This window comes from Taudactylus pleione, unplaced genomic scaffold (genome assembly GCF_031769625.1).
Source record: "Taudactylus pleione unplaced genomic scaffold, aTauple2 ptg000016l, whole genome shotgun sequence".
NCBI lineage: Eukaryota > Metazoa > Chordata > Amphibia > Anura > Myobatrachidae > Taudactylus > Taudactylus pleione.
Genome location: NW_028284418.1, coordinates 14,914,183 through 14,938,281, shown reverse-complemented (window position 1 = coordinate 14,938,281; position 24,099 = coordinate 14,914,183). Strand labels below are relative to the sequence as shown.

Here is a 24,099-nt window from a genome sequence, read left to right as displayed (position 1 = left end):
CAGCATCCCCGACAGCACATCGGGCACATCGCAGGGACAGGCTCCTTTCAGAGCCCCTGTCCCTGCGTGTGCCAGAAGATACATTCCAGCATTGCAAATGTGATCATTAATAAATGTGCCCCATAGTCTCTTCCAGTGTTTTTTAATTAGGATGATTTTTGACCCTACATGAGAGATGTCATTTAATGCATGTGTGAGTTGGGGTACTGTGACATCACCTCTACCCCCATCACCTAATACATGCAAAGGGAGACTTTCAATGCTCTTTATAGTAAATACTGAACAGTTCACCATCCCCTGTTCCTTCTTATATTTGCATAGTTTCCAAGGTTAATTCAGATGAAATGAAACTGACTTCTTGTTGCAATAAAAGTGCCCCCTGTTATTTAGCTGCGCTATTTTTTTTTTTGTGTTTCTGAGAAAACTATGTGTCTAGAGAGCGAGTGCAAGCTCTGCGGGACAGGTCTATACAGCAGTGTTTAGAAGATTGTCTCCTTCTTCAGTACAAAATATCCTCCTATAATAGTCATATGATCTGTGTGATGTGCATTTTATGCGTTCACTTTATTGGGAATATTTTGTATAATGTGTGACGTTTCTGCAAATGCATTTTCCCCTCAGGTTATGACTCTCATCCTTGGACGTCTCTCCTCCTCGCATTTGGGGAGGGGGTGTGGAATCACCCCACGGCCGAGCCCCGATTCCCGGCCTCCCCTCTCATTGGATGCTAGCAGGGGAAAGCTGTCAGCCCATGTGGCGTGGCCGGCATAGGATGTCTGTCATTTAAATAGTCTGAGGATCGAGAACTAGAGGGAGACCGAGAGGAGGAAACCCGGAGACAGAGATCACACAGGAGGAGAGATATCAGGGAGGGGAGAGGAAAGAGATCACACAGGAGGGGAGACAGAGGAGGAGCCAGCTGTAACCTGCTGCTGCATCAGGAGGGATTATAATACCTGCTCAGGCATTACAGACACCGGGAGAGTCATCCTCGCCAGCAAGGCACAGGCTCTGCAGCAGAGGTAAGTGCCCCCTCTCCATCATGTCTCCATTATAAAGGGGTGATGCAGCAGATATGAGAACTGGGGCATACTTCCATCATGCCATCATTACCCTGCATATACAATGGAGGAAGATGGAGGGAGGAGAGAGACAGCTCTACCACATAGGACAATGCGCATGCAGCGATATTCCATCCATCTCCTGGCAGGGATGGACCACACTCTGGTGGGTTGGATACATAATTACAGGGCTATTAGAGGCGGGCATGCATGCCAGCACATGGCACGCCTGTTGGGTTTCTAGGTGGCTTTATGTGCTTGTGATGCAGTTTGGATTACCTTTGGTTGGTAAGAAGTAGGCCCTTCACATTAATGTTTTCGGGGCTCAGTCATCTTTGTAGAACAGGGTCACTGGCTGCAAGCATTGTGATCTGATACTTCCATGCCATGCTGTGGGTGGAAATGGTCTGTAAATGTAGAGGTATAAGAGATGACCTCCTTGCTTTATGTAAGAACAGATTATGTAGTGCTGTGGGATAACCTTGTTGCTGCCTGTGTGCAGAGCACAGTCACCGACTAGAAAACACCTGAGTTATAGCCTATCACCATCGCTGTTGCAGAACTGGTTCATTGCAGGGATAACTTGGACCACTTGGGGCTTTGCAGGGGTCATGTAATTAGATGCATTTGGATTAAGGATTGGATATTTATAATTGGTGATTTTGCAACAATTTGGGATTGTGTGCAGATTACACATGTATGAATCAGATTACACATGTATGAATCATTTATCTGAAAATGACTGTTAATATACATCACCTTGTGTAACACTTCTGATATCTATTTACAAGTGTTCAACAAGATTGATATGTTTAAACAATGGTATCCATGGTTACAAATAATATTTACCTACCATTAAAACACCAAAAATGGGACCCAGGAATGGTTAATTGAATGGCTACAAGCACACTGGTATTTGAAATGTTAGATGTTAAAATATACATAAAAGCATATATACCTCATTGTGTTTTTGTACGTTTGAGATACTGTACAATATTTTTTTTTCTTTTACCATGCATCTAAAGAGGGAATAGATATATTGTTCAATCCAAACACACTTATAATCGTTGTTAAAACATATCTTGTTAGGTTGACAATGCATTCCCATTGTGATAAATATAAATATTCATCAGCATTGATGCACTAAAATGGGACAGGAAGTGTTCAAAATAATGTATTGCAAAGTAAGTGAAGAGAACATTAAAGGGCCAATTTGTCCCTCTTCATTTGTACAGTTTTATTTTGTAATCATTAACAAAACCATGACTCAAGTTTAGCTGCACAATTTAACGCCAGTGGGTATGTACTTTATGTTATCCTGACTTACTGCATTTGTAGCAGTTGTGTACTTATTAGGTGGCCTATAATACACTACATGTCCTATAATATAGAGCTGTACTAGCTGCTCTATGCTCTTATACCTTGTCCAACTATATGCTGTGCTGTGAACTATATATGTCATATTGCCTTCTTTATTTTCCAATTGCAGTAACTTATCATGAATTATTTTATTGGCGCGAAAAACCCATCACATAACGTGAAATTTATCGTACTTTATACTGTGATGTAATTACTTCTTGTACCACTATATACCATATCTTCCAAAATGGTCCATTTTATCCGGAACACATGAGTCTTCTATAATTATTCCTACTTATTTATTTTTTCTTTGCTATAAAGTTTACTGACTTGATTTAATGATGACTAAAACAAAACATATATTTAAAGGGGAACTCAATCAATATGTCATTGTTTCAGCTGAAGCATCCTTCTCCAACTTGTAGAGCCACTGTTGTACTCATGTACCCCTTTAGTCCTACTGGTTGAGGGAAGGAAAGCACTTTTCCAGTGGTGGCATTAGCGCCCATATCTGATCAGGCCCTGTATACAGTTCTTTGAAATGAAACAGGAGCTCAGGTATACAGTCTATGTAAATCGCGGAAGCCCAATTATACTTATGCCCAAACGTTTCCTGCTCCCAAAATTAAATATAGTAGCTATAGGTCTTATTAAAATAACTCATAAATACTGTTTTTTATGTACTGTCTCACAGATAGACTAAAATAGTAGAGAGATGACATAGATGGTAAATGTATTGCAGGGGACAGCATATTATGCTCCTACAATCACTTCCTGTCCCAATGAGGTGATCACTTCATCCCTTTCATCAAATCAAGGTCTACGCAGTACACAACACAACGGCTTTGTAGGCCACGATTAATCCTCAGCTGAATCCTTTTTCTGCATCACGTCAGTGCCTGTAGCTCCGTAGTAAAGGTATTTTCCTATGGCATCTAGAAGCATGTGTGTGCTAAGATGGTGTTCAGCCGCTTATGCATTGAGACACAAAATGCCTTCTGTTACAGTAGGTGCTTGAATCCAGCTCCCATTCTCTTGGTGCATTTCCACCGGATTCTTATTCACAGTTATATGTCCTAGTAAGACCATGGGAAACAGGGCCCCATTGCTAATTCAACAAAGCTTTGTGTTCATGTCAGGGGCTTGAAGGAGTAGACCCCCTCCCTCCTGCAGTGCCCATATGATGGCAGGTTCTCTCTTATTTAAGATTTTATATAAAATATTATGTCAGCTTTGGAAAATATGTTTTCAGTTATTCTACGGTCTACCTCTCATCTTAATGTGTGGCACATCCTGAAGGTACAATGTTTGTAGGAGTCTACATTACAGCACCTATATCATTTTACAGTTTAGCTGTTTATATTCAAGGAATACTGTATTTCTTAATGAGTGGTTCCCAATTATGGAACAAGATATGATTGTTAATGTAGATTAATCCTGCGCCTATAATATAATGCATACCTTAAGTCACTTATTTCTTTTTTTATAACTAGTAATTAAACACTATCAGTATACTTCTGTCCAAATAATACTATTTTGTACTAAAGCATATTAATATTGTTCTTTTTATTATTAATGATTCAGCATAATTGCTGCATGTGTCCCAAACAACTCACTTAACTACAGTTAACTCCTTATGTTCAATGACAAAGACAAAGGAGGGAAGGAAGAAGGAATCAGCAGAAATTCTAGTACATTAAAATGACAAGAGGGCAAATTAATAACAAAGATGCATAAGTTCTTTATTGTTTTTAATACAGTCATCTAAACCATTATATGTTCAGGATTTTGCAGAAACACGACATTTGTTTTCATGCAAGAATAACACAAGTCCGCTTAGATTCAATCATTCAGATGTTTTTGTCTGGGCATATTAGGGATTTTGGCCCTCATTCAGAGCCGTACGCTCTGAGCAGAGCGCACGCTCTGAATGAGGGCCGGGCTCCATGAAAATGGAGCGTCCTCCTGGACGCTCGTATAGCTGTGGGTCACCACCCACAGGCTATACGAGCGTGCATTTTGATGGTCGCGATGGTCGTGACCATCGCGACCATCGAAATTGCGAGCCGGAGCCTGCGGTTGAGGTTTTCAACCGCAAGCTCCGGAGTGATTTTGGCTCTATCAGAGCCAAAATCACTCCCACTGACATCACTAGTGATGTCAGTGGGCCGGCTTTTGACGGGAGGCGTTCCCGTGGGAACGCCCCCGTCAGGGAGGCACGCCCCCGGAACGCCTACCAAAGGGGGCGTGCTGTCAATCAACATTGACAGCACGCCCCCTTTGATCGGACACAATGAGTGAAGGACTTTCCTTCGCTCGTCGCGTCTGGCGCATGCGCACGACGGAGCTCCCTCCGTCGTGCGCATGCTCAGTCCATAACATCGACCCACTTGCGAGGGGACAGCCGCTCGCGAGTGGGTGTGAATCAGGCCCTTTGTCTGGTTTTCAAGTAAAGGAACAACAACTTATCTTGCAGTATTCACTGTAATAAACTGCTTGTCCATCTTGCACAGTGACTGTTAGGTTTATATCTTATATGTCACTGATCAATTCACCTCTGTTCAAGCAGGACTATAGTAAATATAGTCAGGGTGTTGAATGTAATGCTCCTGGATACCAACAAATAACCATGGCCCCCATTTACTAACGAGTTTTATCACCAAAACGAGTGATAAATGTCACTGCGTATGATAAATGGTGCTCCAGCCAATCAGCTCCCAACTGTCATTTTTCTAACAGTTGACAGTTGGGAGCTGATTGGCTGGAGCACCATTTATCATACACAGTGAAATGTATCACTCGTTTTGGTGATAAAACTCGTTAGTAAATGAGGCCCCATATCTGCTACAAGTACCTTTTTTGATTGGAAGCCTCTTGTACTTCTTTTCAGTGTTTTTCATAGATCTTTATGTATCAACTTATTCAGTCTCTCTTAACATGTCTGTAAGCATATCCAACATACATGTTACATACTTTCCTACATTTGAAAAAGCATTTCAGGGAGATTGTGAAAGCAACACCTATAAGCGCGGTTGTAAAGTGGACGTGTCGAATCGCGTTATTTAGGCCCGGCCTCTACTCGGGGACCCACGGTCTCCGTGAAAATTGTCCCCATTCTGCCCACTTCACTAGGAAGTGGTCAGGAATGCAGGAGAAGTGCCTACTCTAACAGGGGTGTGGGGGCTTACCTGAAAAATCGTGAGCCTCCCGCGACTTCCGGGAGAGTAGGCATGTATGCTTATAACCAATGCAGGGAAACGGCACTGATGATCTCATTTGAATGTATACTGTATATATCTCTGATTTCCTTTTTTTCCCCGAGTATATAACAGCTGCATAATGGGGGTAAGGTGCAATCAAGGAGCTTGCAAGTCTCTTCAGGGAGTCAAGGATATTACTTCTATATCAGGGAGAGTTGGCAAGTATGACATGTTATAACTAAGGAGTATTCTTCCTCTCTGTTACTTGCATCATAAGCTTTGTATCTTTAGTGCCAGGACAACTACTGAGATGCTGCACATGGTTATATAGTTGGGATTTAAGCAAAAGTAAAATACCTCTGTCTACACTACAACTTAAATGGTGGCTACATATATCTCCATTGATGTCAATAAACCCATTAACCAAACAGAAGAATCTATGGCAAATCTGACTACACAGATGATGGGAGATTGTATAGATTTGGGGGTTTGAAGATTTAAGCAAAATACCAGACTACAAAAGATTCCTAGTTATTGGTCAATAAATAACTGGCTATCTTGGTGACCTGCACTATAAACGGGAAGCAGTCGGGAAGCCGATGGACGGAATCTGGAACGTCGGCTTCCCAACTGTCTAATTCCAGCAAGGGCTAAATGACAGGCGTCGAAATCCCGACGCCTGTCATTTTACCTACGCCAGGAGCCCGACACCCGGCTTACTGAACAAAGGTAAGCCGGGCGCGGACAGCCGCGCGGGGGGAGGGTTAGGTTTAGGATTCCCGAGGGGGGGACTTAGGGTTAGGCACCCCCCCCCACCCGGAGTTTAGGGTTAGGCTAGGGGAAGGGAGGGTTAGGGTTAGGCACCCCCCTGGGGTGAGTTAGGTTTAGGCACTTAGAGGGGAGATTAAGGTTAGGCACTTGGGGGGGGAGGTTAGGGTTAGGCACCCCTAAGGGAGGGTTGGGGGGGTAGAATAGGTTAGTCATTACTTACCTCTCGACGATCGGGATTTTCACTGCTGCCGGGATGCCGCTGTTGGGATTTGATCCGCCGGCCATGCGGTCAGCGGTAAATCATACTGAATCCCTATAAACTACCATCTATGTTGGAGTATAGCAAAAGCTGCATGCCGACTATTAGCGAAGTGACTATACTGGAGGGATAGTATGTGACAATGTCTTCTCAGCATACTCTGTCATATATCTATGATGTGTACTTTCTTATATCTGCTTAATATTTATCCTTCATGTTATGTTACAAGTTTTACCTGTTCTGGTGATAGTAAAATGATCCCAAAACCATCCCTTGAAGTTGTTGTACTGCAAACTAGGTAACCTCATCATTGCTGCAGATCATCTAATTTTTAATTATTTGAAAAGTGTACTGCAAACTAGGTAACCTCATCATTGCTGCAGATCATGTAATTTTTAATTATTTGAAAAGTGTACTGCAAACTAGGTAACCTCATCATTGCTGCTGATCATCTAATTTTTAATTATTTGAAAAGTGAATAGATAACTAGACCTAGTTCTTCTTAGCTTTGTGACATTCACTGTTTGTTTATGTTAGGACATTTATTGCTAGCCATATTAGTGGGAGGGTATTGGGGGATGATTGAAGTCATTGCATATACATGCAAGCACTGACTATTTAAGTTCATAGGAAGGCTGAAGGCCCCTGGGCTGAGTAGGGCATAATTATTATAAGTGCATAATTTGTAAAAGTGCATTTCTTACCAAATTCGGCATTATACCGGCATTAAACCGAAGTTAAACTGAAGGATACCACTCTAACCTTAAACTATTCTTTAACAAGAACATATGGACAAAGTATAATTATGAAATGTAAGTTCACAATATCTACACTACAAGCAACTGCTGTCTTCATCACCTGGGCAATCTTCACTGGCCTCTGTTTGCTCACTATAAGAATTTACACCTGCTATTATTTGTACTGACTCGCTCGTTACACAAACAACTCATAGCTTACTGTATTCAGTGCCAATTTTAGTATATGTCTTAGAAATAATGTCTTCCCACCTCTCTTCTTTTCCTAGCCTGTCATCTGTCTTCTAATTCAGTTTACTTTAATATTCCATTTCTCCTCTGCTCAATAATAGTTTGGAAATTTTGCAGGCACATTTTCCTCCATTGTACTATTACTTGCTTCTCTGCACTCATACTTTATTCCTATATCTAGTTTTCCTCCCCCTACCCAACTCTTCCACACCATTATCATGTGTACCTCCCACTCCACTCACTGTCTACCTAATACTCTGCTCTACCCCCTATTTCCTCCTATATCATTTCCCCCTTGTCTCCTCCACCTCCTCCTTCCTTTATCTCCCCTCCTCTGTCTGCCTTCCTCCCTCACCTCTCCCACTACTACACTTTCATTCTCTTCTACCCCTCCTATGTCCTACTACCCCACTGATAATCCTTCCTCCAAACCTCCTCTCCATGTCACCCCATACCACCCCCATCATATTAAACTCCCTCCCTGCCAACCACCTACAGGTTCCCTTCCCAGCACTGGTCCCCGCATAATCTCTCCACGACATTCATCTCGGCCACCCATATTAAACTCACCTTCTCGCTACAGCAACCCAAATAATCTAATTCACATCTCTCCCACAAACACTGTCCCTCTACCCTGTGCCCTCTGGAATGCCAGATCAGTATGTTAAAAACTCGTACCCACCCATGACCTTTTTATCTGTAAACACTTGCATCTCCTAGCCATTTCGGAAACCTGGATTTCACCCTCTGACACCACTTCCCCTGCTGCTCTCTCCTCTGAGGGCCTCATCTTCTCTCATACCCCTCGGCCTGGGGGTCGCCATGGTGGTGGGGTAGGGGTCCTTCTATCCCCCGGTTACTCCTACCAACTCCTACCCTCTGAACCATCTCTTACTTTCTCTACATTTGAGGTTCATACTATACACCTCTTCCAACCAGTTCACCTTAGAGTAGCTGTCATTTACCGTCCGCCTGGCCCTCCTTCCAAATTCATTGACAACTTTGCTTCCTGGGTTCCTCACTTTCTCTCCTCTGACCTTCCCTCTATTATCCTAGGTGACTTCAATATTCCTGTTGATATCCCCACAGAAGCCTCTGCCTCCAAACTCCTCACCCTCATGTCTTCATTCGGTCTCTCCCAATGGACCTCCTCACCCTCCCATGTGAGTGGGCATTCGCTTGACCTGGTCTTCACTCACCGTTGTGATATTTCTGATTACTCCAATTCCCCATTCACCCTCTCAGACCATCACCTTCTCTCTTTTAACCTATCCCTCTCTCCTTCCCTTCCTCTACCCCCAAAGGCCACTATCACTAAGCGTAACATTGACGCTATTGACACCGTTTCTTTTTCTTCCCAGCTTGACTCACTTCTCTCCCCTATCCTCTCTCTCTCCTGCCCTAAACAAGCCATTTCTCTATACAATACCTCCCTTACTTCTGCTCTGGACTCTGTTGCTCCGGCGATCACTATTCACTGTCGCAGATTTACACCTCAAGCTTGGCATTCCAAATGCACCAGATACCTGTAAAATGTTCGCGAACTGCCGAGCGACATTGGAGAAGATCATGCTCTAAGGCTGATTTTCTCCATTTCAAATTTATGCTCTCAACAGTCATATTTCAAGAACCTCATCTCCTCTCAGTCCTCAAATCCCCAATGTCTCTTCACCACCTTCAACTCCCTCCTTCGCCCACCACCTCCTCTCCTCCCCTCCTCGCTCTCTGCCCTTGACTTTGCTACCTACTTTACATCTAAAATTGACTCCATACGTCAGGACATCATATCCCACCAGTCCCCCTGCTATCCACCTCCTCTCTTCCCAGATAACCCCTTTCCTTCAATTTTACCGACTCTAACTTTCTTCTCCCCTGTCTCTGGAGAGGAAGTCATGTCCCTCATCCAGTCCTCCCCCGCCTTCCACCTCCCCCTTGACCCTATCCCTTCACGTCTCCTCCGCTACCTCTCTCCTTCTGCCTGCTCCCATCTTGCCCACCTCCTTAATCTCTCCCTATCATCAGGCACTGTCCCGTCTGCATTCAAACATGCCCTTGTCTCCCCCATACTAAAAAAACCAACCCTTGATTCTAACACTCTCCAACTACCATCCCATCTTGTTGTTTTCAAGCACCTTACCACCTTTGTTTCCTCTCATTCCCTCCTTGACCCTTTTCAGTCTGGCTTCTGTTCTCTCCACTCCACTGAAACTGCCCTCACAAAAGTCAGCAATGACCTCCTTGCTGCTAAATCCAAGGGCCACTACTCTCTGCTCATTCTCCTTGATCTTTCTGCTGCTTTTGACACTGTGGACCACCCTCTCCTTCTGCAAATCCTTCACTCCCTTGGTCTGCGTGACACTGCCCTCTCCTGGCTATCCTCCTACCTCTCTGACCGATCCTTCTCTGTCTCCTCTCATGACTCCTCTTGTCCCCCACAGCCTCTTGCAGTGGGTGTTCCCCAAGGTTCTGTTCTTGGACCTCTCCTTTTCTCACTCTATACATCCTCACTAGGTGAACTCATCAGCTCTTTTGACCTCCAATATCATCTCTATGCTGATGATACTCAGATCTACCTTTCCTCCCCTGACCTCTCTCCCTCTCTCCTCACTCGTGTCTCCAACTGTCTCTCTGCCATTTCTTCCTGGATGTCCCAGCGATTTCTTTAACTTAATATGTCTAAGACTGAGCTAATCATCTTCCCTCCCACCTACATAACCACACTTCGCACCATTTCTTTATCAATTAATGGCACAACTATCTCCTCTAGCCCCAAAGTGCGCTGTCTTGGAGTTATCCTGGACTCCTCCCTCTCCTTCAAACCACATATCCAGAATCTCTCACAGTCCTGTCGCTTTCATCTTAAAAATATTTCCAAGATTAGACCCTTTCTCACCCAGGATGCCACTAAAACCCTCATACACTCATTGGTCATCTCCAGATTGGACTACTGTAACCTCCTATCTGGCCTCCCCAAATCCCTTCTCTCCCCTCTCCAGTCTGTCCTCAATGCTGCTGCTCGGCTCATCTTCCTCTCAAAACGCTCTGCATCTGCCTCCCCTCTCCTACAAAGCCTCCACTGGCTCCCCTTCCCCTTTAGAACCCAATTTAAGGTTCTCACACTCACTTACAAAGCCCTCAGCCATTCCTCTCCCATTTACATCTCTGATCTCATCTCCCTTCACTCTCTTGTCCGCCCTCTTCGTTCAACAAATGCTCGTCGCCTCTCATGCCAATTGATTACTTCCTCCCACTCCCGCCTCCAAGATTTTGCCTGCACTGCTCCCCACCTTTGGAACTCTCTCCCACTTCCCATCAGACTCTCCACCTCTCTACAATCCTTCAAACAGGCTCTCAAGACCCACTATTTCATCAAAGCCTTCCAGCTCTCATCTTAACTTGCTGCTACATACTCCTTCCTCCCTGCCTACCCCATCTGTTTCACCCCTGTTTGTCTGTCCCTCCCCCTTAGAATGTAAGCTCCTGTGAGTAGGGCCCTCTACCCTCTTGTGCATCTCCTTACAATTACCTTCATCTACTTCTTACTCTCTACCAGGGCACCTTACACTTGATTGCTTTGCATTGTTGCTTATCTGGGTGTTATGGTCGTGAATGTAGCAATGTATATTATCCATGTCCTGTAATGTATTGTATTGTACTGTACTGTAAGTCACTGTAAATCAATCTATTTGTTTATGTACTTTGTAAGGTGCTGCGGGACACTTGTAGCGCCATATAAATAAACGATAATAATAATAATAATAATAATAATAATAACATTTTCTGATTTAGATCATGAGCCCAGACACAGCACAGCAAAAGAGTACTGTGAAATGTGCACAGTGTGCGTATGAGTAAACCCACACTCTATTTCAAAAAGGAGTAAAGAAGGAAAATGAAAAGAGAATGTCTGGCAGCTCAAAGCTTAAACTAGCAATGGATAAACTGAGTAATAACAATTATCAGGTGTTAAAATATAAGGGTTAGTTTCTGCTTTCCACAGATCACTTGTGGGAGGTTATTATTACAAATAGACCATAGGTTAATAACTAAGAATGTGATACGAAGGACAGACAGGCACAAGAAACCATAGATTTGTTCAGTTGAAGATGACCAGCTAATTCTCCGTGTTGTATTGGGCTGTAAAGGTCACCTATTCTGGTCAAAGTAAAGTTTACCCCACAAAGTAGCAACACTCTAAAATATACAATGTTGCTCACTAACAGTTGATAACTTCCTGCACATGCTGATATTATATATAGAGGATTGTATTTTCCATCTTGCTGGTTAGCATTTTTTCTATTGAATTTTTACAAGACTTAATGATTCCTCTGGGGATGGGTACACTACTATTTTAAGTATTTAGGGCCTGATTCATTACAGATCACTATTGCGATCACAGTCCTGCCGCAAAAATGTGCTAATGTCTGCCATAACTATGCCGTCGCAGGCCAACATAAGGACGCCCACTCCCTCTTACACACGTCCGTAATACTTTGCAAGACTGCGAAACCGTCGGTAACATCAAGTAACAGCAGAGCCTCATGTACACATGCAAAAGGTCAGACCTTACTCAGAAATTGCTAACCTCATCGCATGCAGTGAGAGCTCAAGCTGCGTATGCCATCGCAGTGGCTAATTTATACATGCCCCTGTAACGGCGTTCAAACGCATTGGCACACCTGCATTTCCCCTACCCCCGTCACCACCCCCAAACGCTCACTTCCTGTCAATCACTCTGCGATAGGCCTGCGAAGTCACTGAGATCCCAGCACAATCTCAGTGGAGCCTTCGTGCACTGAGATGCATACACATGCGCAGTAAGCAACAATTGGTCGTCTGCATGAATCAGGCTCTTAGATCAGAAATGGGTTATACTGTAAGACATCCCTTGCATGGTGTAAACAGAATTGTGCTGAATACCATAAAAACCTGTCTAATATTAGATTTAATTGATATATTCAAATTAGTTTTATAACCTGGAAGGTTGTTTTAAGTTCTAGCTTTTATTTACACAATGGGGTTGATGCAGCTTTTGAACATATTTTTTTCCTACTCCCCAGATTTAAAAAATAAATAAATCGCTAAATAGCAGCAATTGCGAGCATATGCAAAGTGACACCTAGGGGTAAATTTACTAAGCTGAGAGTCTCGGAGAGTTTGAGCATTTTTTCCCACTCTCAAATTACTAATGTCAAACTCGGAGAGAGATCTCCTTTGCTACGGGAAAATACTGGAGAGTTAGCAAACTCTCTTCAATTCACCATCGGCAAAACTCGAGAACCTTTTCACTAGTGAAGATAGGATTCGGGAATTTACCAAGCAGAGATTTCTAAACTCTCCTGTAAAAACTCGTGAAAAAAATACACCTGCCTGTGATCTGAGAGTTTGGCAGAAACATACACAGATCACTGTGATCCATGTATGTTTCTGCCTGTAAATCTAGAAAAAAAATGTAAATATCAGAAAAAAAAATGACATAGGGTCTCCCCCAAATGCCTAACCAGCCCCAGGCTTGCCAGCCAGTCCTGGTTTCTAAAATTACGGGGAACAAAATGTGTAGGTTTCCACCGTAATTTAGAAACCAACACCAGGCTGCAGGGCCAGTCCTGGTTTTAAATATAGGGGGGAAAAATTGCATTGTGTCCCCCCTATATTTAAAACCAGCACCAGACACAAAACGGCCGGGCTGTAAAGACCCTTTCACCGGGGCTCCGGGGCCAAAGCATTATCAGCCCATGCCGGTCAGGCCAAACCGGGGATCTCAGGGGAGGTGAGAACCCCCCCAAGAAGGGGTCTCCCCCCCCGAAACCCCAGGCTTGGTCTGAAGCCCGGGGCTCTTCTCCCCACCCCTGGAGCGTTGGGTATGGGGGTAATAAAGTGGGGAAATAGAAGTAAACTATTGTATTTTACAGTGGGGCTACAGGTGCCAGCATGCCTGCCCTTTGGCACTTGTGGAACTACAAGTGCCAGCAGACGGGCGGCACCTGTACCCCCATTGTAAAATTAATAGTTAATTAAAGACAAAACACACACACCGTGCCAAGTATAACTTATTACATAAACCTACCCATTCACACATACTTACCTATACCAGATGCTTCTGTCCTCTTCTCCAGTAGAATCCGTAATGACTGGTCCTGCAAAAAAGATTGCATACTCACCTATATCCTGGCGCTGGTCTCCGCAGTAATCCATGGACTTTGGAAAAAAAAATGAGCTTACCGATCCACGCACCCGGTATCAGTATGTGTGTTGCCACACATACTGATACCTCCTGAATGCCAGCTGACGGGACTGCACAGGCTTTGCAGTCCCACCAGCCAATTCAGCGGCCGCACTAACTGTAGAGTGCCCGCTGATTGGCTTCGGCTTCTGAGAGTTCCCACGTGGGAACTGCAAACTCGGGTGATTCATCTCCTGCAAAACCTACTACTCGGGAGAAAACCCTTGTTCTGCTTCACCATCGGACATCTCACTCTCAGCTAAACTCATTTCTTTGTAAATTTGCGAGTCTCAGGAGCTTCAAATCACCCGAGTTTAGGTGAAGCTCATCGAGTTGAAAAAAAAAGCAAAACTCTTCCAGACTCGATTCTTAGTAAATTTACCCCCTAGTGTAAGTTTCGAGCAGGTAGACACCAGTAGCCTATGCATCTGGTTTACATCAAGCATGCATCACATACAATTACAAAGGGATCCGGTCAAAATCCCAACAGACGGGATGCCGGCGCTGGGATCCCGACACCTGTACAAATCCTGCCGCTGACGGTATGTACTTGGGTTAGGGGTTACTGTTAGGCACTAGAGGGAGGGTTAGGGGGAGCGTTAGAGTTAGGCAATAGAGGGAGGGTTAGGGGGAGCGTTAGGGTTAGGCACTAGAGGGAGGGTTAGGGGGAGCGTTAGGGTTAGGCACTAGAGGGAGGGTTAGGGGTTACTGTTAGGCACTAGAGGGAGGGTTAGGGGGAGCGTTAGAGTTAGGCACTAGAGGGAGGGTTAGGGGGAGCGTTAGGGTTAGGCACTAGAGGGAGGGTTAGGATTAGGCACTAGGGGGAGGGTTAGGGTGTGGGGAGGGTTAGAACAGGTTTAGGCACTGGGGGGAGGTTAGGTTTAGGCATCGGGGATGGAGGGTTATGGTTAGTGGTAGGGAGAGGGGGAGGGTTAGGATACTGACTGACATTTGTTGGTATCCTAACCCTGACGGGATGCCGGCGTCTGGGGTCTGACCGCCGGAAGCCCAAGTGCTGTCAAAACCGTACTATTACAAGCATGCGTTAACCATTTGTTTTGCTTGCTAAATACATATTCAATATTAGACTTTAATAGCACTCTCTAATACAGCAGGCACCAGTCTCTGTCTCACTGCCAGCAATGAATCAGAATCAGGCAAACTGTTGGTTAGTGTCTTGTTCATCATTTTGTATTTGCACCTGCAATCAAGCACTTAAAAATAATATAGTCTGTGTCTCTGTGCCAGCATGCAGTTCTTCCCAATTATACAAAAACACCCGTCCTGTTGTCAGCCTACTGTACCTTAGACCGCCCTTGTACTCACTTGTCCTGTCCCTCCAGATGGTAGTGGCAGTAAATCTGCACAAGTGCATATGCTGCGGCCTGTTCTGTGGGCATGAGCAAAGCAATTTGTAGCCATTTTTGACGCTACTCAAACTGGCGTAGGTCTCACTCTACATGAACCCCAATGTGAGTATGTAATCCCTATTTTGTGAATAGGTTTGTCTCTAACCATGTTTGCAGTGGGAAAATGGTTGGGCAATTAGCAAAAATATGTTGCTCATAACATTTGTTCTACTTTTGTGTACTAGTGTATTGTGAAAGTCTACAAATAGGTCTGTCTGCAGAACATGCTTATTGTCTGGGGTGTACTGATGATAATGTGTAACGTGAATGTTTAACAGGAATTTTAAAATGAATTGTACACAAATATTTAATGTAATTATTTATATGTGACTACAACAGCAGTCTTGCTATTTAAAAAGGCTAGTAATGAGAATGTCTGTATCTAGAATAGGGGATTATTATGACAGAAAGCTGTAGAATTTGTTGTTCCTCACTAGCTTTTTTCTAGTATATTCTTATCCAAGAATGTTGTGTAGGGTAGAATGTACCACACAAGTCTGTCTCTAGAATAGGTTTACTATGTTGTAGATAGGATGGGTACATGATGCCAGCGTTCGTGATCCTGGCGGTCAGAATCCCGACGCCGGCATCCAGACAGGGTTAGAATACCCGAATTTGTTGTTCGGTATGCTAATTCTCCCTCTCTGCCCACCCTAACTCTAACCCTCTCCTCGGTGCCTAACCCTAACCTCTCCCTCTATTTCCTAAACCTAGCCTCCCCTCCCCACACCCTAAACCTAACCCTTGCCCTCCCCCCCAGTGCCGAACCCTTGCCCTCCCCTAGTGCCTAACCCTAACCCTTCCCCCCAACTCCGCTACTTTCCTTTGAGATTCCAGCTGTCGGGATGCTGGTGCCTGGAATCTGACAGGTTGGTATTCCGGCGCCAGAATTCTGACCGGCGGAATCCTCTCTTGTTCGTCACCAAACTGTTCTTGGATTGTTGGGAGCAGTTGCTCTTGGAGGATGTTTTGGTACCATTCTTTATTCATGGTTGTGTTCTTAGGCAAAATTGTGAGTGAGCCCACTCCCTTGGCTGAGAAGCAACCCCACACATGAATGGTCTCAGGATGCTTTACTGTTGGCATGACACAGGACTGATTTTTCAGTATTTTGGAATATATGCATACTATAATGAAATATCTTGGGAATGGGACCCAAGTCTAAACACACGATGCAATTATGTTACATATCTGTGATGTGCGGTAAGGTCAATGCCTGGGGAGGCGCTGGCTGATTAACCCCCACAGCCCCCCCTCTGCTATTTAACAGTAACCAGCACCAGGCTGAACCAGCCAGGAGGATAATGCCATAGCAGGGGGTACACTCAGTGTGGGGTCCTCCCTGCCATCATATTAACCACCCCTAAACTAGTCAGTCCAGTGCTGTCATTTCTCAGAAAATGGGGGTCCTCAAAAAATTTAAATTGGGTCCCCTCTCCTGAGCAACAACCAGCACTGGGTTGAAAGCCCAGTGCTATGCCCCCACACCACTGGTGGCAGTGGGTAAAGGGGTTTATGGTATAATAAAAATGTTTTTTACAGGCGGCCTACAGGCCTCAGCATGCCTGTACTTGGAGAACCACAAGTGCCTACATGCCCAGACATTAAGGGCCTGCTGGCACCTGTAGTTTGCCTGTAAAGAAAATATTAAAATAAATACAATAGACTTGATTTTTTAATAAAAGTTCATTACACTGCATCTTCACCTGGGGGCTGCCACCTTCCCGGGGCTTCCGCGTCTTCACCTGGGGGGTTGCGGCCTTTAAGCATCTTTGCATAGCGAATAATTTGGTGCATCAAACAAACTTTGTATACATTGAAACATCAGAAAGCAAAGGTGTCGCTATCTCAGTCGCGCTAAAAAAATTCCATATTTCGGAATATTCTGTATTTCGGAATATTTGGATATGGGAGACTTAACCTGTAATAAATATTCTTATAAAGTTGTGTCTCTAGAATATAATTATTGTCTGAGAATGTTGTGGATGATGGTATGCACCACACAGACCTATCTTTAAAATTGGATTATTATCTAAGAATATTGTTGATAACGGGAAATATCACGTATTCTCTATATAATTATTTTCTAGAAATGTTGTGGTTGATGAACTGTAACCCACATGATAATTATCTGGATTATGATTATTATTTGGAAATGTTATGATTATTGGGATGTATCAAACATGATATAATAACACATAATAATATAATAAATAATAACACATTAATATTTCAGGTATTTTCTAGTCCACATTCCTTTAGAAAGAAAATTAACAACAGTGACGTAACACCCATTAGTGAGCATATCAGCAGGATTCTTCTCACTTGCTATATAGACCACAGCACTCTCCCGGAGCTCCTGGATATAGTGGTGTCTGATTTCAATGAGCTTGGATCATCCATTGTGCTTGGTGCTATAGGACAGATTTTTTTCAAATATCTTTTTATTTTAGTTTTTCAGTCAGAAAAGTACAGAAAATAATAACAAAATACTCGCACAAATATGACAAAAAGGAGTCACTAAATATGACAGAGTAAATACAAACATATTGAGTAAAACAGAAAAGTCGACCAGAATTTAGATAATTATTATCAAATATCTCAGCCTGACTACAAATGAATTTAAACAATGTAGTAATAAAGAGCTCTAAAGGTAATTCCAATCTCATAAAACACACAGAAATTGTAAAGACAGATCTTTTCTTTTTCAAATTCTGGTATCTTATTGAATAAAGGCAATACATATCGTTGACAAAATAATACAAAATAGTACGATAATACAAAAACTAAAATAAATATATATAGACAATAATCATAATGAAGGGGTAAAAAGAAAAGGAAACAGGATAGAGAGGGGGGAGATAAGTACCCATAATTCTAGGTGCTTCTAAGGTTGAATCTTCTATAGTAGAGACATCCAATATTTTGATACAAAAAACTTGAACCAAATTCTTTCAAATCCCTCATTGGGAACAATCGCATTATATGAACTAAGTCAGCCGTTGGTGTGAGTACCACGTTGTGGTTTCAAAAATTTTATTAATATGGGATTGAGTGGTGTCATCCAAATGTGATATATAAAGTCCCCATTTTCTCTGAAAACGTTCTATACCCCTCTCTATATCTGGGAGACTGTCACGCCGGTCAAAATAGAGTACTTGAAGTAACATATGGTTGACATCACCAAGAAAAGGAGGAGTCTTTACCGTCCAATTTATGAGAATAGCTTTCTTAGCGATCGTCACTATTGTCGTAAGGAGCAGTATTACTGTTTTTTTATTGTGTGGGGATACATCCCAATTACTAAAATTTGCTAAAATTAAAGCTAAAGGGTCTTTTAGCAGACGTAATGATAGCAAGTCATTTATAAAGCACATAAGTTTATCCCAAAATTTGCGGATGCGACCACATTCCCATATATTGTGCCAGAAGGTGGCTTTAGAGGCTTTACACTTCACACACTGTCCTGTCTCTTCTAATACCATATGAGCTCTACTACTTTGTGAAATATAAGCTCTGTGTAAAATCTTCACATGGACTTCTTGTAGGCGAGCTGAGTGTAAAATTCTCAAGGTGTTCTCATAATATCTCAAAAGAGTTTCAGGAGAATTTACTGCGGGGATATCCATAGCCCACCTCACCGCACATTTGTGCAATAGGGAGTTTGCTTTAGATGAAATGAATTCAGTAGTCAAAAATGTAGTTTTGTAATTATTTTGTATTATGAACGTAAATATAGATTCTAATGTATCTTTTGCATCTGGGTCTTTCAAAGCAGGAGGTATATGTTGAATAAAGTGTCTGACTTGAAGATACATAAAGAATTGCGTATTAGGGAGATTCAATTTTTCTTTAAGAGTTTGAAACGTAAGAAGGGTGCCCCCTGGGTCAAAAACATCTTTGACTTTCGCAAGACCCTTAGTTTTCCAGACGCGGAAGTGGGAGTTTTCTAAGCTCGGGCTAAACATAGGGTTACCCCAAAGAGTGTTGTATTTTGTAGAGCTGGCGCTTCGGTTGAGTCTCCGGTTGATGGCCCACCACGCCTTGTAGGTGTCTCGAAAAATCATATTCTTTAAAATTAAATTGGGGAGTTTGGGTTTAGGCGTGTGTAAAAGAGCACTTGGAGCGAAGGGAGAGAGTAGTTCTGTTTCTAGAGACAGATCCGTATATATATTACGTTCAAGACACCAATCTAACACATATCTATAAAACACAGCCTCTGAGAAGTCTTTCAGATCCGGGATACCTAAACCACCCTTCCCTCTATTACATTTAAGCTTGGCTAAAGCTATTCTGGTTTTCCCGCTGCGCCACAAAAATTTGGAGGCTGCTTTTGAGTAAATATTAATATCAATTTGGGTAAGGGCTATAGGAAGCATTTGAATCAGATAAGCAATTTTTGGGAAGATTATACTCTTCAGGACCGCTACTCATCCCATAAGTGACAAAGGAAGGTCACGCCAATCCTCCAATTGCTTATTGATTTTTGAGAGCATTGGGGAAAAATTACAGCTGTATATTTTAGAGGTTATTTCGGGAATGTAAATTCCTAAGTATTTAAAGTGTTCTGCGATCTTATGAATTGGGAGCAAATTGTGGGCGGGATAGAAGGGAAGTTTGTTCCCAAATATAATAACTCAGATTTGTGGAAATTAACTCTATATCCCGAGAAGGATCCAAAGCGTTCAATGTTTTCTAAAATTGCGGGTAGAGAAGTATCTGGATGGGAGACAAACAGCATCATGTCATCCGCAAATAGAGCCAACTTGGACTCCACCGTTCCTATTCTGATACCAGAAAACCTCTCGTCTCTCCTCAGGGTGACCGCCAGAGGTTCCAGTGCTAATCCGAACAGCAAGGGGGACAACGGACCTCCCTGTCTCGTCCGTCTGCCTATCGCAACAGGATGAGAAAGATAACCGTTGCAGGCTATCTGGTTTTTGGACTAGCATAAATAGCAGAAATTAGATTTATAACATTTTCAGGGAATCCAAAATGTCTTAGAGATTCGAAAAGATGATCCCATGTTAGTAAATCGAACGCCTTTTCGGCATCTAGAGAAAGAAGCAAAGGCGTCCCCTGGCTCCCCCTGAGTTCTAATCCCTGCATAATCGAAATAACTCTCCGAATATTGGTTACTGAGTGTCTACCCACGATTAAACCAGTTTGGTCTGTATGTATTACCGATGGAAGACACAACTTGAGACGATCTGCCAAAATCTTTGTAAAAAGTTTATAATCCGAATTTAGTAGAGAGATAGGTTTGTAAGACCCTGGTTGTTCAAGATCTCTTCCTGGCTTTGGGAGTAATTTAAGAATAGCACTGTTAAAATAAAGTGGTAAGGACTTATTTTGAAGGATATCAGTATACATTTCTAATAAAGTGTCTCCACATTGGTGGAAGACAATTTTTAAATATTCTCCGGTGAGGCCATCAGGACCCGGAGCTTTATTGGGTTTGAGTAAGCGTATAGCTCTAGTGAGTTCCAATAACGTAATAGGGGTACTCAGACTTTCCGCGATTTCTTGACTGATTTGAGGTAAGTGTAAATCCTCCCAGAACCTATCTTTTTGTGTGTAGTCTATCTGACTGTTTGCATATAGATCTGAGTAAAACGTCCTAAGAGTTTCAGATATTTGTGCATCGGTGTGTATTTGATTACCTTTTTGATCTCTTAGGGATTGAATGAAATTTGTTGTGCGAGGGCCACGTAACAGATTGAAAGTAGACAACCTGTTTTGTTGCCAAATTTGTGGAATTTAAAATCTGATACATATTGAGATCTATCATGATAGTTTGACACAATGGAATCAAAAAAACAATTTTTTATCTATCTAGATTCTTTTTTGTATGGGAGAAAGTGTTAATTTATATGCTTGGAAAGCGTCAGTTAGTTCCCGTTGGGCTTTATGGTAATTTTTATAGTAATTCCTCGTATGTTGCTTAACATAGGATATTATTTCGCCTCTTATTACTGTTTTGGACGCTTGCCAGAACAGGGTAGGATTCGTGAGCCTGTGCTCCTCATTATCATTTTTATATTTTTGCCAGGCAGATTCTAGCATGGATCTAAATTCTATTGAGTTGACCAAGTGCGTGGGGAATTTCCATTGCCTATAAGGACCTTTGTCAACTTCTTCTATGATAGTGACCCGAATCAATGCGTGATCGGAAATACATATCGTGTCAATATGCTCCTCTTGTACCTTAGGGAAAAGATTAGTCGAAATCAACAAATAGTCGATTCTAGAAAGTGAGCCATGAGCAGCCGATAGGCATGTGTATTCTCTTTCTAATGGATGCAGCGTTCTCCATATATCTATAATTGTTGTTCAAAGGATGAAATACCTAGTTTAGGCGGTTTAGTTGGACGTGTCTTAGATGTTTGTCTGTCTAGAATTGGTAACGATACGATGTTAAAATCTCCTCCCACTATAAGCCTGGTCCCAGTAGGTGAGCTTAGTTTATTAAGAATTTTTAGAAAAAAAGATCTGTCATATACATTAGGGGCATAAACATTGCATATTTTGTATCTAGTACTATTTATAGTCACATCAATTATTACAAAACGGCCCTCTGGGTCTAGGACAGAAGAATGTATCACATAGGAGTGCCTTTTATGTATTAGTACCACCACACCTCTCGCCTTGGAAGTGAAAGAAGCATAGGCAATAATTTTATATTGGAATATGTTCAATTTATTTACTTCAGGTTCTAGTAAATGGGTTTCCTGAAACATCATCAAGTCAATGCATATTTTGCGAATAGAGGTAAACACTCTTTTCCTTTTAATAGGTGAATGCAAACCACCTAGATTCCATGAGCCAATGTTTAGGGAGCCCATTGTGTAGGAGATAAATCAGGTCTCACACTAGCATCACTACTAAAGGTTGTCCCAAATACCAGGTTGGTAGAAATAAGCTTTGGTGTATTCTTAAAAGTGGTGTGTTGCATGTTCAGTACATTATCCTCATCAAGTCTGGGGGAGTGGGGTGGATTAGGAAGTGAAAAGAGAGGGGAAGGGGGGGGGAAATGAGAAAGAAGGACATTCAACAAATTAAAGACAAAAGAAAAACATCTATAATTATCCTCCAAAGGGAGGTAATCTATAACTGATGCCCTCAGGCAACGCACTAGAACCTCCGACATTATTAGAACTAACACCCAAAACCTCAGGCAAAGAAAAAGGAAAAGAAAAGAAGAGCAATATAACAAATTATACTCTTAGCTTGCCACGACCCTATAATATGAGTGTTGACATTTATCATATATATTTATAGGAACGTTAAAATACGCCAACAGAAGAGAAACAAGTATGAAAATTATAGCATTTACCACATTCACTATGCACCTTTCCTGAACATATTGAGGTAGTCTCTAAGTCATCCCACCGAAGGGGCGGAGTGGACGGGTGAGGATGTTTGAACAGCGTCACCTTCTTCCGATAGGAATGCCATCGCATCTGCAGCTGTGGAGAAATCTTGATATGAGGAGCCATCAAACATCCGAAGACGTGCAGGGAATAGTAGTGCAAACTTGCGCCCATCCTTAATCAGCCGAGAGCACTCTGGACTGAACTCTTTACAGGCTCTGGTAACCTCGGTAGAATAGTCTTGGAACAAGAATAGCTTGGTGTTTTCCCACACTAAATTGCGTTTACGTCGAGAAGCTGACCAGATGGCTTCTTTATGCGTGAAATTTAAGCATTTGAAGATTACTACTCTAGGTCTAGTTGAACCTGTGTCTCTGACAGGCCCTAGACGGTGCGCTCGTTCAATCACAAGATCAGAGCTAATATCACTCAACTCTAACAACTCAGGAAGAGTCTGACGTAAAAAATGGTATAAGGCAGCTCCCTTGAAAGTTTCAGGAAATCCTACTAGTCTTAGGTTGTTCCTTCTGGAACGATTTTCCAGGTCGTCGATCTTGCTGCATAATTGATGGTTAGATTTTTCCACCGTTTCACATTTACTTTTAAGAATTTGTATGTCATGGAAGTTGACCCCCACTCTATTTTCGATTGTGGCCACAAGTGTTTCCACCTGTGTAACATTAGACTTAATGTCAGCTATAACCTGTGTAAAGATGGTAGCTTGATCTTGCAGCATCGGACCCATTGTGTCTTTTATATCCTGCACCATTGATGCATAACTTATAGGCTGCTTGGGGTTGGAATGTATAGGCTTAGTAGAGATCAAGTCAGAAGATTCATAAACCTCCCGTCTCCAAGTGTTTTGTCCTTGAGCTGAACCGCGACCAGCGCACTGCTCCCAGCAATCCTCAAAATGACGCCGGCGTCTCCTCTCAGACCCACCACCAGACACGCACCGGAGGGCAGCTCCGGATCCTGAGGACCGCCGCGAGATGATGGAGGTAAGTCGCGGGGTATCACTGCAGGGCGGAGGGAGAGGGGGTACCTTAACGTGCAGCGTGTGTGGCAGCCGTGAGTCCCGTCTGGAAGCGGACGGAAATCGAGGTCACGGCTTGAAGTGTGTTTGGAGGCTGCAACCCGCGGCAGCGAGAAAACTCACTGCCCGATTCCACGGACCTCGCATGTCTGATCAGGTAGTATATTGGTGGGTATGGTGGGCGAAAATCAGTCGCCAAGACGTATCAGGAGCTGAATAATCCCCTTAATCAGCGGGAGCTCAGGCTGCATCATCCATCTTCCTCAAAGGTCAGGCCAAGCCCCCTGCTATAGGACAGATTAATTGCACCTTTATTGTTACATTTCATGTTGATGGTGTCATCTTTGTTTATAAGACTTAAGTCTTAAAGTCTATTTAAAATGTAGTGCTTCCTTGACTGATTCTGCAACCATATATTCCGC

The 24,099-nt window shown here is 42.9% G+C and overlaps 1 protein-coding gene across 1 annotated transcript in view; it reads left to right on the top strand.

Annotated features, from left to right (window-relative positions):
- The first annotated feature begins 690 nt into the window (after positions 1-690).
- Positions 691-24,099, top strand: part of FASN (fatty acid synthase) — a 143,549-nt gene continuing 120,140 nt past the window's right edge. The window contains exon 1 of the mRNA XM_088474922.1: positions 691-1,022. The gene's annotated coding sequence lies outside the window, so the exon portion shown is untranslated. The remainder of the gene's footprint in view (positions 1,023-24,099) is intronic.